A 16,729-nucleotide genomic window follows, 5' to 3' on the forward strand; every position below is an offset into this window, starting at 1 on the left:
GTGTCTGTAGACTCTTCACTGTGCCCTGCTTGCTTTCCTGCACAGCTGAGAGCACTTCGAAGCTGTGCTAACTCATGTCACTTGGAGTGATTTTCAAAGCCCACTTAACTTATCTGCCCTGTCATAGGTGTGACCAGCCTGGCACTAATCGTGATGTTCAAGAAATATCAGCCAGTTACACACAGTCCTCTAAATCAGTGAAGAGGAGAAACTTCTTTTCTCATTTTAAGTAGTTTCTATATGTCTAGAGATGTCTTACAGAAATGGAAATTATACCTGATAAAGTGCCAGCATTAATCCATTTGATGTATTTAAGTGCGCCTGTTTAACAGCAACATATCACGTTAATGTAATAATGATGGAATAAGAAATACCATCAGAGGGTTTCAGAAGATTTCTTATCACAAGGAAAAAAAAGGATTTTGACTTCTCATTTCATTTCTCTGTGAATGAAAACACCTTTGTGATTTACATTATTTACTGTTTACTGTAGTAGAGTCACTACTAAAAATCAAAGTGATTTGCAGAGCCCTGCCGGTTCTTTTTATATCTCCTTTGCTGACTCAATAAACATCTGACACTCCAGTACTGTAACTAAGTACTGTACTGATTCTGCCCTCATTGAAAACATCTTTCTCAGAGAAAGGAATTGTTCTGCTTCTGCTAAAAATGTGATTTGTCTGGCGAAGCATTTGTAAAAGCTTTTTACCCCCAATGTTACTGCAGCAATTGGAAGCAGTTAGGTATGTACATTAACTTGAGAAGCTATGTGAAATCTTCTGATATGCAAATATACTGCTGTATACATGGCAAAGAAGAGCTTTGAGCACGCTTACGTGAAACAGAGTTGTGTTAACAAACAATTCCCTTATATGCTATTTTGAAATAAAACTTTGTCCTGAAAAATGATGTGAAGTAAATATTTCAAAAAGCCTGTGCTGGTAGAGGACTGCTTCTGAATTCAGACCAGCTCTGCCCCAGGCTAGTGCTGTTTCTCCCAATACAGTCACCTTTAAATAAAATAGAGCAGGAATGAAGCCAAGGAGCCTGGGAAGGTGCAGCAAGGGAAAACACCCTGGTAGCAGCTGGCAAGGACAGGGCATATCACTTCTCAACCATCACCTAGCAGAATTGAACTGGATGGATACCCCTATGGAAAAAGGTGGCCTTCCAGTCTGAAGAGAACATGTTACATCTGGTCTGTATCTGCTCTTGGATACAAATTCAGGCAGGGAAGAGACAATGGGAAACCAGAAAGAACAGCCTAACGCAACTCCACTATAGTGTTCTTGGATGCCAGCCACAGGCAAGTCTTCCAGGTAAGCACAGAACACAAAGGAATTTATGAGCACATAAATCATAGGAGCTGAAGATGGGAAAGGCCACTGGAGGACAAGTCAATGCAAGCCTGTTTTCTACAGGAAATTTCTCAGTTGACAGTTTTAAGTATTTCAAACAATAAGGCTTTAACTTTCCTCTGGAAGCAATTCAAGGTGGTTAGGCACCTATCTGAACCTTTCAGCATCTTGATACATTTCACGGGATTGGCCCTGTGCAGATTCCTAGCAGCTCTTGCTGCAGGTCATTACATTCAGATTTCTTTTTGCTGTTTATTCCAGGCTTATTCTGCAATGAAGCAAATCCAGAAGTGTAGGTAGTCACTTCAGGCCTGTATACACTGTGGATTTTCCCAGATTTCCTCCCAGGAAAACCAAGTCAACAGGAACAGTGGCTGTGTAAAGTTCCATGGGTGGACAATCTGGGTTTGTGTTACAGTGAACTGGGAAAATGCATTAATATTATGGAACAAGGAAGCCTGCATGCGCATTGTTGTGAGATAGCTGCAGTATGTTGCAGTTACACTCTACCATACAGCAGAATGTTCTCTGCATGGTCAGGTCCCTAAGATTTAAACCACTTCCACAAATTGCTTCTAGAAACTAGGCTGTATTTCAACGATGCAGATTATGTCTTCAGATAGCTTTGCTGGTTTGCACTAGGGCAGCCTGTGCATCAGCAGCTACTCCGTAACAGATTCCCAAAGATGTAAGAAAGAAAGGACGCACAGAAAGATTGAGGAAACCGCCTCTGCCCCTAGCATCTGAAAGTAAGGCTGCCAGAGCAGGAACAGAGACCTGCTTGTGCTTACACTCCACTCTATATTCTCTGTAGAGATGAACAGTCTGTTGGCATTTTGCAATGATTGCGAGGAACTTTAGTGGTTAATTATATCCTCTTTCTTGCCTCGCTATCTCCATGCACATTCACAAGTCCTAAAAGTTTACTGTTCAAATGCCTAGGCTCTGGGCCAGGAGTAGTGCCTAGATAGAATACTGTGAAACATCTCCTCATGTGTCATGATAAAATGTTTGGGGACATAATATATATAAAACTATGAGTGTGTCCGCAAAGTCATGAAATATCATGTGATCAGTGCTGTGAGCACTGCAAGTTTGTGATGTCAGAGCAGTCTGACAGCCAAAGTAGGAGAGTAACAGATCTAAACAGCACCCAGCATTCAAGGACTGTGTCACCATTAGATGGTGGTACTTTTGAACCTGGTGTGTCAGGGGCTGCAAGGAGGTGGTTGGCCAAAATGTGCAGGTTTGTGCAGTGGGGGAAGTAGGAGAGTAACATAATGGTCACAAAAGAAGGAAAGGGTGAAAAGCAAGTGAGAGCAGAAGGCTCCCAATGCAGTGATGTGCTTAAAAATTTCCTCTTGCCCTGTGTTGGTCACTTGCTTTTGGTGTGTGAAAGGGGAAGCTGATGGTATGCCACTGTGGTGTGCCAGGTGAGTCAGGAAGAGGGGAGGACAGTGGTCTGGGGGTGGGTTATAGTTTAGCCACAGCTGGAGGAAGATGGTTTGTGTTGGCCTATGACTTATTTGAATTGATCACCACTTTTCACCATCCCTTTCACATCAGTCTCACCAACATTTAAATAAAAATGTTAATAAAATATAAAGAAGGACACTTTCTGCTGAGGTCCCTTGCCCTGGACTGACAGTCTGTGCATCCGTGCTCGTGCACAGCCTGTCCTCTCCATGTGTCTTTCCCTCCTGCGTTACAAAGGGATCCTTGCTTACAAGCAAAGATGCTCCTGGGGCCCAGCCACTGTGGCAACAACCTGGAACCCTGGCCAGGTGAGGGGAAAAGGGCAATATATTTAGCTAAGATAGAAAGCAGTAAACACATCCAATGTTGAAATGGAAGAAGAAAGGGGCTTACCTCCTAGCTTCCTCCTGGAATTCTCTGGTTAGGTCTTCCTCACCAGATAACCAACCAGTCCTAAAGTATTCTGCAGTCTTGACTAATCTAGGCAATCATAATAAAACATAGTTTAGTAGGAATGACCTATGACAAAACTCCCTCTCACCCATCAGAATTTGTCAGGTAGAACAAACCCTGCCACAGTCTGACTTCTTTCCTCACAAAGCACTTCAGCTCCAAGCTCTTGATTGAGAAGTACAAGGTGCCCTGACATGTTCCTTCTCTAACCATTCCTCAGCTGTGGATTTTTGCAATGATCGCCATATTGTAGTATTTCTTCAGGGCTTCCTGTCTCTCCCCAGGAATCAGGGACACGCAGGATCAGTGGTGGGGTGGTGCATCAGGTAGCACAGTCATGCCCACAGTGGAGACTTGCTGCCAGTTCCAGCAGTTCACAGTTGCAAACTAGCTGCACTTGAGTGCAAGCCTGCACTGAAACACAGACTTGGCCATCTGGCCAACATGATTGCAAATGGGTGGAGGACGCACAGGTACTGATCAGTTTTGGCATGACATGACACAGAGTGGGAGGGCAATTGGAGGCCACACACACCATCAGAGAAGCATTAATCTTTCTTGCTCACTGTGCACTATTAGTGAGCAGAGCACAGATTGCCTCCAATGTTAATACCCACTGGAAGTTGCGGTGTGTGGGTGCAAGGCATTTAGGTGAGAATATAGCTGGGCTGGCTGGGAGTCTTGTGTCAACAGGCTCTGGGAGTAATAGCAGGTGTGGGAGTTGGGAGGCATGGGTTTAATTTCTGTGAGGTTCCTGGGGCAAGGTCCTTTCTCTTGGCCTTTTACCCCGCTCCCTGGCACAAGGATGTCGCAAGTCCTTTGAAGCAGGGCCTGTCCCTTCAAATGGGTGTGGACACAGTAGGTTGAAGATCTGGTTTGGGTACCTTTATCTGCACACATGTAAAGTTGAACAATCATAGTGAGGTCCTCCCTTGCTTAATTGTCTACCTTTACTAAACCCTCTGCCTGTGTGTCTGTGTCACAGTGGTAAAGTGTGGCAGGAAAGGGTTAATTGGTTGGGGGGCAGGGGAGGTTTGCAGGCAGAAGGGAGGAGCAGGAGAGTATTTCTGTATTAACATGCAGCTGGTTAATGCAGCTGAATAGCCCTCACTCAGCTGTTACCTTTCTCAAAGCCAATGGCAAATGATGAAAAAACGTGGTAATATCTATTAAGTTTATGGAAGGGGCCTGCTCAGTGGGAGCTTTTCCATCTCACATACAAGTGGTGATTTAGAACAGAGAAAGATCCCCTCGAGGGGATTTTGTGAACCATGCAATGCTAATTAACTCCATTGTTGTATTTTATTTTGAACATAAGAGTCCCTCTGGGATTGCAGCACTCTTTCCTCCTGCAATAGATTCCCATTTTGCACCACTGTATAAAATCTCCTTCACAACCCATCAGAAAAAGGGATTAACAATAGGCAGAATCATATGTGTGTAGTTTTACAAGGTTCTAGGGAGGAATGTGTCTCCCTTCACCTCCCAGATGCTTTCTCAATGGGGGCCATTCTGTACAACCTTGCTTTCACTGTTTCTTTAACCTTGAATTAAAAACAAGTGTACATCAGACACTAGGAAGCATCGCCCTTTGATCTTCAGCATATTCAAACCACTTCCAAACATGCTGTTCAGTGGAGTTTGTTTTAATGGTTGGGTTGTTTGGGCACAAATGCCAAAAAAAAAAAAAAAAAAAAAAACAAAACAAAACAAAACAAACCAACCAACCAACCAAAAAAAAAAAAAAAAAAAAAAAACAAAAAAAAAAACTAACACCCCAAAAAATCTACAAAAGCCATCAACACCAGGAGTGGAAGCACTGGTGAAAGACTTATTTACTCATCTACAGTTCATCCCAAAAGGAAATCAAGGGAATGAAAGCTCCCATCTGTTTGAAGCCCTTACTGTCTTGAGCCAACAATGTTAGGAAGAAACTTGAGTCCCTCTGTGCTAGATCTGCTCTTCATTTTCTGGAGTTCTGGTGTCCCACTTCATCTTGCCCAGACACCCTCCTCTCTGCTCTGACTATTACAACATAGCATCAACTTCATCAAAGTCAGAACAAGGACAAGAGCGAGGAGAAGCAGGTCTTTCAGGTAAATCAAATGGCTTCTTCTTAATTCTCCAACTTCAGCCTCTGGCCTCCATCAACTCTGAGAAAGCCCAGATTTCCATGTGGTGTCTTGGATATAACGTTTTCTCCACTGCCTTAAGTTTCAGCTCTGCACAAGTGAATATTTACAGAGTGTTGATGTCTGTCTTCCTGCGTTAGGCAATTTGGCTGTTTCATGGTAAGAAATATTTAGCAAGCTGTCTCAAGGGAGTGGCTAGTGTACTGGCATCAGATTGATGACTTCTGGACAGAACTGGAAGTGCATTGGGAGCTACCTGCCACCAGCTGTAATGGGGATTTTACATGAACTTGACAAACAGGAATAGAGATTTGCAAATAAGACACTTTCTCATGTACCTTATAACACTGTAAATTCTTAAGTCTTGATTCTTAATTCGTGCTGGAATACATTTAATTAGAATCTAGGAAATATTTGAGTTCTCTGAATGAACAACAGGAAAGACATTTAACAACATCTTTAGGAATGTCAATAACACAAGTAATAGAGGAGCCCAAGCAATGCTGCCTTGGCACTCAGGCCCCTGGGGGCATGACTCTGGCACCTCCAGGCCCCCACAGAACTGCTGCCCATCAGAGACACTGCCATCCATCAGAGACTCTGCCTCTGCCCCCGTCTTCACTCAGCTAAGCAGAATACTGGTTATATTAAACAACTTTGTCAGGAATTCAACGGGGATGCTCGTTGAGGCAACAGCCTCTGTGGCATTGCTACTAGACTGATGAAGTAAAATTTATCACGTAAACCTTCCCATTCTCCCCAGAACATCGCTCACTTACTGCAAACTCCCCTTTTCCTTTCCAAAAGGAGGAGAATCAATTCCAAAATATTTATACTGCCTCTACCCCACACCTTCCTGCACCACCACGTGGACTTTCCCTTGGAGTAGTGCATTCAGTGATCTCAGCAGAAGGTGTTCCTAAGACCGCTCTTGTTCAAATACTATGACATTATCTTATGCTGTAGGGTCTTGAGGGCTGTTACTACAAGAGTTGTTGTTGTCTATTACAACAGAGGTTTACAGAGCATACTAGCATATATAAAGCAACAAACTGAAAGGACATTCAGAGTAATTCTTTCTGAAAATCCTGCTAAATCTTTTCTGCCTGAGTGTTACAGGTCCATGTAAATACATCTCTTTTTTCTTTTCTTTGCAGTCCCTTTATAGCAAATGACAGAATTAAAAAGGTAAAACTCAACGGGAGGGACTTACCATTCTAAACCTCAGTGACCTCAACATCTCACATCTGTAACTCCATAGGTTCCCCAACTCAACATGCAGAGAGGGAAGGGTAAGATCCAGCCCATTTTTGAGAGGCATTTCCAGTACAGTGTTCTCAGCAGGAGTGCATTTGCCAAATCCTGATGCTTTTTTCACCCTTTAATATATATAGCTACAAGCGAAGATTTCTGTGAACAGAACAAGCCCACAAGTCATTTTTTCCAGTAATCTCTAAGCTCATCTTCCTTTAGTGCTTGCCGACCACTGGCTTGTTACCATGCGGGCATAGAGAGTCAGCAAAGGTCCTAATCACACCAGCCAGGATCACCCTCTTCGCCCCCGTGGAGCTCATCGCGTTAGTCCTTGATTGCACTGCTGCAGATAGCCATTGCCCTGAGCAGCTTGGACTCGTTTCTGAAAGCTGATAAATATTTTCCTGATGAGTGTGTGATGGGGAACACCAAATGCCACATGAGAAAGCAAGCCCTTTTATGGCTGCTGAGATCAGAGAGCCAAAGTGTAGTGAAGGTTTTCGGCAGCTACCGAGAACAGATTTTACTTGAAGCAGCTCCTGCTCCTGGTACCATGGAGGCACTGCTCCCTTCACCCCCTCTCTCCCGGGCTAAGTATAGAAGACACTTGAACTCCCAAAAGTTTCATTCCCACTCCAAGTTTCACAGTGTGGCTCTCGCTGAGAAATCTCATCTGCGTGCTCTGCCCAGAGAGGTTCCCACAACTCCTCAGGGACTCTGCAAGGGGCTGCACATCCCAGTGTGCAACCTGAAGCCAGGCCTGCCCATTGCTGGTTTTCTTGCTTCAGCAGCAACGTGGAGATACTTTTGTAGTTTCCATGATATAGATGTTTCATGCCAACATCCGTTTGTCCTCTGTGACCTATGACTTTCCACACCCTGTGTCGCGGTTTAGGCCTGGTTGACAGCCAACCACAATGCAGCACCTCTCTCTCCCTTCCCCTCTGGCAATGAGAAGGGACAGAGAGCCAGGCTTGGGGTTCGAGATAAGACTGGGATGGGGGAAAATTCCCCTTTATGATCACGAGCAAAAGGCAGACTCGTTAGAGGAAGAAAAAAAGAACATACATTTATTACAGACACTAACAATACATAACAGAGTAGGACAGTGAGAAGAATTGCCACATCTTGAGAACACCTTCCCCCCACCCCTCCCTTCTTCCCGGGCTCAGTTCTGCTCCCGATATCTCTATCTCCTCCCCCAGTGGCACAGGGGCAGGGAATGGGGGGTGCAGTCAGTGCTGCCACTTCTCTTATCTTCCGTGAGGGGAGTGTCTGAAACTTGTTCCTCCTGCTCCATCATGGTCCCCCTCTCACAGGAGACAGTCCTCCACAAATTTTCTCCAATATGAGTTCCTCCCATGGGCCGCACCGTTCCCCACACAGCTCCGTCATGGGTCACTAACTTTCTCCAACTGGATTCTCTCCCATGGCTGCAGCCCTTCCCGAGCTGCTCCGGCGTGGGACACCCCCGCATGCTGCAATCCTCCCAGCGCTGAATTACAGCAGTGGGGCTACCTTTTCCCATGAGACCCTGGCCTTCTTCGGGCACAGCACTTTGATTATTCCAAGCAGGAGCCACGGGCCATAAATCAATGTCTGCTCCACCGTAGATCTTCATGGGTGGCAGGGGGGGCCGCCCTGCCGTCTCACCACAGGATACAGGGGGATCTCTGCTCTGGCACACCTCCCCCCTCCTTTCTTCCTCCGTTCCTCCACTGACCTTGGTGTTCACGCAGCCGCAGCAACTCCTCCTTACCAGTCCAACTGCACGTCACCACATCCCTTCTTAAATACGTTATCGCAGGGGCGCAGCTGATGGGCTCAATTTCCCAAACAGAAGTGGAGCTGATGTGGAGCTGGGGGAGCTTCGAGAAGCTTCTCATAGGGAGCTGCCCCGATAGCCCCCTCCCCTGCCACCAAAAAAACTCCACCACTCACTCAACCCAGGACACCCTGATAGAACAAGTGAGACGCAACTCTACTGCTACTTGAGTGGCTTTCATGTACTGTTAGGATGAGGCTGGAAGAGGGACAGAAGGAAGGGTGGGAGTTGCTTTCACAGCTGATGAGCTTTCTTCCAGCTGGTTTCTCAGCTTTGCATCACCACATGAACATTTTTCCTCATCGGACAGAAATGAATGGAAGGGTATCTAGCCCTGCTTATCACAGAGAGCACATGCTACTTGTAAATATTATTTTAGCGTGACCCTGCTCTTCCCTTTCTTGGCCTAATATTTGCAGTGGATAATTCCTAAAGCCTAAATAACATAAACTTGTGATTGAACATGCTTTTCCTAAGCTAAACTCCACCCTGTTCCAAAGTAATTGCTTCCTCTCAGTGCCCCTTGTTAAATCCTCAAGAAGGACAGTACAGAGGTTCAACCTCCAAGTTTTGCAGCCAAACCACAAAGCCCAGCGGTCACCCCCACATGTCTGGGGCCTCCTATATCACATGCCAATCCATCCCTCTTCCCTCCTCTGTCCCCCGCTCCACTCCACTGTCACAAGTCATGCCAGGACTTTTCCTGGAGAATAGGGGTCCCCTGCCTGGGGCTGGCAGCCACACAGAGCTCCTCCAGGTCAGGTCCCTTAACTGTCCAAAATCTGCCGCCCAGCTGCCATCCGCGTGACAGGAGGCAGAGGTGGGTATCATGCTGGGATGTATTTCAAAGACAAAGAACCCTTGTTTTAAGTCTGTGGCAATCTTTGTGCAATAACCTTTCTCCCAGAAGATTGGCAATAAAGTTTTTAAAATTAATTTGCATAATTAGATCTTTAATTCTTTTTAAATGGAAACCAAAATGGCACTGTTCTCAACAAAAAAAGACTTTCACAAAAGCCAAAGGATTGGTTGCAAGGTGGAGATGTGTCACTAAGCTGAAATTAAGCCCAGATAAAAGATAATTAGGCAGACTGAACCAAATTATGGTTGGGGATAGAGGGAAAAGTCTGAAGTAACAGCACAGACTTCAGTAAAGTTACTTTACGCTTGTGTCAGCATAACTGAGACTCAGTCTGCAGTAACTAACTTTTCATCTCTGTGATTAATTAGCAACCCTTTTAGTTTATGGCTCTTTTTTTATTAAAAAAAAAAATAGATTAATAAACACAGCAGATATTTTTATAACAGCGAGTCAAACATTCCATTTATGTAAAAGACCAAGATACCATTTGAGTCAATCTGACTGTGATCATTTAATTCAGCGGAAATTTTGGCCCACTGAGATACTATTAGGAGAGCTGTCCATAGAAAACCAGACAGAGTTCAGCTAGTGAAAAACTGTTCTCATGTTCTTGTAAATCAGAATCAACATTTCTAAAGCAGTGCCATGTATTTTACCTCCTGCCCATCCCCAAATTACATGTGCGGCTTTATATGGTGTTTTTACCTTAAAATGAAAAAAGCAGTTTTAGTGGGTACAATCCACCACACTTGTTTGTAAGGAACTGTTTTTGTTGTTAAAAATATCCAAATGGCAAGGTACAAATATGTTCTACAAGAGAGCTAGATTGTCTCCCCCTGCTTTCAACAATTCATTCTCTAATCAAAGAAACTCCATCGGTGTCATCTACTTGCCAGCGTTGTTAGTTATCCAAAGCAGCCTGAATACCAGCTAGAGGCATATGGCCATAACCTCGTTAGACTTTGGTTTAAACCAGTAGTGAAATAGAAACACCAGAGTTGGGGCGAGCTGGCAGAGTACAAATAGATTTCTGCACCTTGTCAGTCCTCTTGGGTGCTCCATCACTGCTTGTGCCATGGAAACGCAGCCCAGGCAGCGGAAGCATGCAGGAAGCCCACAGTTAAATTCTGCTCATGGGTACCCCGGTATAAATTCAGAACAACGCCACTGGGCTTAACTGGGATTTTCACCTGGGCAACCAAAATTCCTGAAGAAGTAAGGCATGGCTGGGCTGTTGCGGACGCTGCCAGGAATAAAGCTGAGTGTAAAGGTTAGTTGCAAGTACTGTTGCTCAGATCAATTTTATGTAGTTTATAGTTCTCACAGATATCAGTATTGCCCATATTTTTATAGTTGTTCGTTTGGTTTTGGTTTTGTTTTTTTTTTTTTTTGGTACTTTTTCAAGAATTCTTGTAAGAATAAAAACTGTATTGCTACAAAATAAAAAAAGCCCGTGAAATACGGTGAGAGCAACACATACCACATCATGGCACCAGGGATGTGATCTGTTTTAAGAAACACATGGCTTTATGTTTAATGAAGAGAGTCTGTTGAAGGATTGCAGACCAGGAGGGCACAGTAGATTTGTTGTTTTATTAGGTTCTGGGTTATGTACTTCTCCTTTTCCTTGGTATCTAGTAACATATGCCATTCCACTCATAACTGAATGAGCAGGTGGGAGGAGGCAGAAACAAAGCATTTATGAAGGACTGGAGCATTTTATTTTCTACCTTTTGAGAAAAGTGTTAAGGAAAAAAAAAAAAAAGTGTCATTTTGTGTAATCTAGAAACAGAAACAGACGGAAAGAGAAATGGAATTTAAGTAGATGGAGGAGAATAATCATTCTCCACAGCACACAGAAGGAATTGTTAGAAATACATAAAATACACTCACCAATATCCAGTTCATTGAAATCATGCACTTAAGATGCAACAAAACCCCTCCAATATATCAGGGCCAGATCTTGAAAATACTTCACTGCCTGCAAGATGAATTGAATGTACTTTCTATCACACATGGGATAATTTGCACTTTATGGGGTCAGGAACTACATGGATATGATCAAGCTGTACTTTCAGGTACAGCTTTCCATGCTCCATCTTTGGAATTGCCTGGACCTAGTGGTTAAAGAGCAGTGCTGAGGCTGGTGTTTGCTGTCTCCCCTCGTCCAGCATAACCGTAGGCCACTGCCAGAAGGGTCAATGCCAAATTCTTCTCTAATCCTGTCTGTGTGCAGCAAGGTGTCCCCACCACTTAATTTTGGATTTTGTGATCCTCCATCCAGAACTGCTCTATTTCAAGTCCACCCAGGTTAATTTCTCAGAAAAGTCATTTCCACACACACCTCAGAAGCCCCTTGACATCAGGTTAGCAAGCTTTTCCAGCCTGCCTATGGCTGTACAAGAGCAAAATTCGAGGCAAATAGATGAACTGTAATCCATGGTCACGGTAGAGAGAAGGGCTGTATCACCTTTTCCAGCAGCAGCCTACATAGGTGTTACATGAGGCCACATGTCTAAAATGTGATCCAAAACACCCCTCAAGAAATCCAGGTCATCTGACGGTACACCATGGAGATGCCAGAATGATCCCATAGAAAATACAAGCAACAGAGGTGGTCTCCAAAATTCTTCCCTGCTCCCAAGCTTCAGCAGTGGAAAGGGGCTGCAGGAAGGTTCACTTCTGCTTGTTTGAGTTTAACGGCCCCAGGCCAACTCCTGAAGAACACAGAAACCCCCCTTGCAACCTTTAATGCCTTCCACTGAAGACATTGATTCAAGACGTGGAGTGTTGGCTTCGACTGTGTTCTAACTCAGAAAGGAATTAGACCCGTGCCTCCTAGAAATTCAAGGAATAGGTGGGAGTGAGGACAGGGAATCCTCCTCTCAATAATCTAGTAGTGTGTTGTGATAGATGCAATATTCACAGGGTTGGAACTAAGCAGAAGGGAGCATTAATCCCCTGCTCCTCTCCTGGGTCGCTGGTTAGAGCAGTGAGTATAAGCCTGCTCTTCAGCTCTTCTCCACAAACAAGGGTCTGATAGCCTCTTCCGAGTACCACAGATTTCATGCATTTGGCACTCCAGTGATAGCAAAGCACTTAACAATGGCACAATTTCACCTAGTAATGGTTTCATTAGAGTACTTTAAGCCTGCTACACAATGAAATCATCATTACAATACTCTGGTTCCATGACACCATCCCCTCAGGTGGCAACTCTGCATACTTTCCACACTCTCCTCAAGCCCCTCAGAGACCACTTTTTGAAGAGTTTGGTATTTTTTCACAGGCTCCAGGATATTAGCAGCTGTATTTCTCAGTCTCACACAACATGATAATCCTTTTATTAGATACTAGAGCTACTGGATACGCTGGTGACAGTGTCTAACAAAGCTCTGCTGCTAGTTCAGTGAACAGACTCTGTATTTACAGTCTTCAGGCTCTAGGGATAGAAGATTTCCCCCTCCCTGTCACTGCCAAAGAAAAATCATTGAAGAATTTGGCCAGCTTGAAGTGCTGGATGTGACGGTCCCCTCTCCAGCACCCCGGGATCCGCTCTGGCACCTTTCTGCTCCAGAGGTCCATGCTGCAGCCCCACAGAGATGAGTGTCTGCCCCATGGGATCACCCCTGAGGGGAACACCCTTTGCTTTTAATGGTAGAAGAAGATTTAAATTTTAATTCCCAGGACACTTTTTACTCACGAGCTCAGAATAATGAGCTGTGACTCTTCAGTGAGAAAACCAACGCATTTTAACATTTCTCTGAAAACATTCGGAGAAAGTCCCAAACCCATGGGATTTTGTTTATAATTGCTGCCAAGCTGATAAATCCTGGAGACAGAGAAGTCTATAAAAAAAAAAAAAAAAGATTTCCAGTAGCACAGGAAAACTGTGCAATACCAAGCTATCATCACCTTCTGATAGACAAAACATTTATAGTTTATTGTCAGGAGGACTCTGGCTGAAAAGCATTTGCCTGAGCCAGAGCGGACTGACCTTTTGCAGTAGGCACAATAAGGCAGAAAACACCACTGAGCTGTCAGAATTTCTGCAATAAACCCAAATCCCTTTTGATAAGGGGAATCAAAAGCACACAGCTCCCTCACACCTTCTAATAATTCCCATGACCTCAACGGTTCCTTACAAATCTGCTACATAGTTTGAGAAGTAGATGCAACACCTGCTTCCTGGTAGCAGCCTTTTGTTTTCCTCTGGATAGGTGCTTAGCAATTTCAAATCAAATTACCCAAGCACTGGCTTCAGAGCTGTGAGTTTTCATTTCCGATCATGCTATCCTAACCTGACCTGTCCAAGAAATCTCATCAGTATTAGAACAGCAAATATCTTGACAACTTCCTCGCAAATAACATGCTCCCACTCTGCTTTGTGCTCTGTGTTTAGCACCATACTGGATATTTTAGAAATACCAGGAGTCTAGTTGAAAGCATGATGTAATAAGATTAATGTTTTGCCCATCGAGAGTCAAAGTGCACATTGCTTACTCCTAGCACCTTTTGAGTCACTGCTTAATAAAGAAAAAACTCAGACAAGTCTCCAAACAAACCTGAAATGGGTAGAATTGTTCTTCCCTTTGCAGTGTGTGTGTATATATATATATATATATATATATATATATATAAAATCCACTGAAATCCACTGTATCACATTATGGAGTTTAGTAACTGGTCCTTGCACATACCTAGCCTATCATCAAAAGCAGCAATCCATTCAAATCTCTTCCTTAATTTGCATTAAAAGGAAAAAAAAAAAAAAAAGATTAAATTTCATAAACATTCACTAAAAGAAGGAGGGGAAAAAAAAAAAAAGGATAAGGAAAAAATGAAACCAAGCCAAATAATGAATCATGGTGGGGAGTTACTAGCCTTGGGTGGTGAACTTGAAATGCAAGTCCACATTCAGAACCAGGGACTTGGTGCCTAAGCCACAGCACATGTGTTCAGCTGTCAGCTCTAGGGGAATTTAAAATCAAAAGGAGCTTTAAGCTTTTTGGCTTTAACTGTTATTTCAATTGGTTTAAACAGTTATTTAGGTATTAGAGTTCCACAGACCCCTAAAAGCCCCTCAATGCTCACTATGTCAGGCTGCTCAGCATCTTTCTTACACCCAAACCCCTTCTGTGCTTCAGTCATTGCTCCACCTATCTGGGGGTCCTTTGCAAGGTGTCACTCTGAGCCCAAATCATTTAGTTGAATAACTGGATATGACTGCTGTCCTTACAAACACTGGATCCAAAGAGGAGAAAGGTTCTTTCATGTGTCTTTGAATCAAGCAGCAAAATCCTAAGTAGAGGGCAGGCCTCTCAGTTTCGTATTTTTTGCTGGTAAAGTAGAAAATTCTCTACCCATCACGCAGATTTGCTGCAGTTGGCTTAGACACCAAGCCTCCATCTGCTCTGTCAGGATCATAAATCTCTTGCCTTGGGTCTGAGTTCTGCTAGTCCTTTGCCTCCCTTGCCTTCTTTCCTTATCAGAGGATAAGAGATGAAGTGAGAATAACAGCATTTTATTGGTGCACAGCAGGGCTGCAAAAGTAATTAAAGATTCTGAGGTTGGAGTAAAAAGAGATACGTTTGCTTCCTAGATAGATGTTTTTATTTTCATTTAAAAATGTAAACCCCAAAGTTGACTGTAACAGTATGTTTCCCCCCTCCACCCCAAACAACTGAATCCATTTACCTGGAGTTTGATCAAGTTACAGCACAGCAAATCCTGTTTAAAAACAGGACCCTCCTCTTTCCCTTTTTACTCTCATCTTAATGCTTTACAAAGCAAAACTCCAGACACTTTGTGAGTCACATATTACTACCAAATAAGTAGCAGTCATTGAATGGTGCCTCATAAAAGAGGCAGGAAACAAGAAAAGCTCAAAATAAAGCTGTTTGTAAATTAAAGAACTAAGGGGAAGAATGGATAGGAAATGAGCCCTTTATTTTTTCTTCAAAATTATTCTGATTAATGAGGAGAAAGATCAATAGCCTATCTGCAGCTGCCATGGGGAAGACAGAGTGAAGAGTGAATCCAGACCTAAGTATCCCCGTGGTGCCAACACATCACATTCAGCACAAGCTCAATATAATGAGCTGCAGGGTGAGATCTCACGTGACTGCACTACTTACCTGTCTGTCCATTCCATCCCTCATAGCTTGATGTGATAGGGTACCAAAAGGAGAAATGTATGGCACATATTTGTGAGTAGTTAGAAAAAGGATCATTTTCATTCCTGCAACACTGCTTTCCTCCTGCTGTAACAAGAGCCCCAAATACTCCAATTTCTCTGCACTGCTGCTGCATGAAGCTCTGAAGTCAGGTGCATTGTTTCCACAAGAAGTAGCAACACCTGGGCCCATGGCCTGATGCAGAGCATACTGAAGGCAGCAAAATATTCACACTGACATTTCTGGATTTTGTTTTTTAATCACTCAACCCAGGACAGCCCCTAAATGAAGTGCCTCTGATACTGCTGGGTCTTTTATTAATATTTCATTTGGGGACTTCATAATTATGTTTAGCAGCTTTTGTGGGTTAGAAGATTCCTAATCAAAATGACCTGGCAGGCTGCAGAGGCCATTTCCACTGTTTTTGGTGCACCATGTAAAGAAAGAATGACTGTTATTTGGATGGACACCCTGGACGAAACAAGACAAAGCATCATGCTCCCACCATCCTTGGATTGCCCCAGCAACAAGGAGAAAGTACCCAGCACTGTTTCATTAAGGTCTTGGCATGTTCCTTAATGGCACTTGTGGTGGTTACAGGCACAAAAGAAGCTCTTGTTTTCAGCTTTTTCCATCTGCAGCCATTCATTAGCAGATCTTCCCAGAGACCAATCCACACTGTCATGAGAGATAAGAAGGGACCCTGATGCTGGGCTTTGGAGATTACAGCAGCCAGGCACGCTCCAAGGGTTGATGCAGAGCTGCGGAAGGGTGCTGTAGTTCTGAGCATGCTGTGGTACACAAAGCCCAGAAACGCTATCACAGTTGCCCTGTTCCAGGCTCTGCAGACAGCTTATGGACACTCAGATGCAGTTAGGGAGCGATTCCTCCTTTCTACGGCAACTGGGAACATACAGAGCAACACACAGAGCAAGTCTAGTGCCAAAAAATATTACTGACACACTGGTATTACCCTGCTCCAAATTGGGAGGCAATTAAAGGGCTTTTAGCAGAAACCTCTTAGCAAGAGGCACTGCTCCCACAGCCACAGGAGTGACTATCAGATAATGGGATACAGTTCTTAAAGAGCTGCCTCTTTAGCTATAAGTACATACAACATTTACAAATGCTTCATGTGAGTATTTGTGAAATCAAGAAAAACATCTATACATTGCTCATATTTAGATTTACTG

General features: G+C 43.8%; 1 long non-coding RNA gene across 1 annotated transcript; it reads right to left on the reverse strand.

Moving 5' to 3' along the window:
• Positions 1 to 2,170: 2,170 nt before the first annotated feature.
• On the reverse strand, positions 2,171 to 7,664 carry LOC122154308. Its single transcript, XR_006166193.1, has 3 exons — positions 7,550 to 7,664; positions 6,093 to 6,099; positions 2,171 to 2,183 (listed from the first exon to the last, which is right to left on the reverse strand). It is a non-coding gene; the product is annotated as an uncharacterized LOC122154308 (long non-coding RNA).
• Between the last annotated feature and the right edge of the window lie 9,065 nt (positions 7,665 to 16,729).

Source organism: Tyto alba, unplaced genomic scaffold, assembly GCF_018691265.1.
Source record: "Tyto alba isolate M040663 unplaced genomic scaffold, T.alba_DEE_v4.0 Super-Scaffold_38, whole genome shotgun sequence".
NCBI lineage: Eukaryota > Metazoa > Chordata > Aves > Strigiformes > Tytonidae > Tyto > Tyto alba.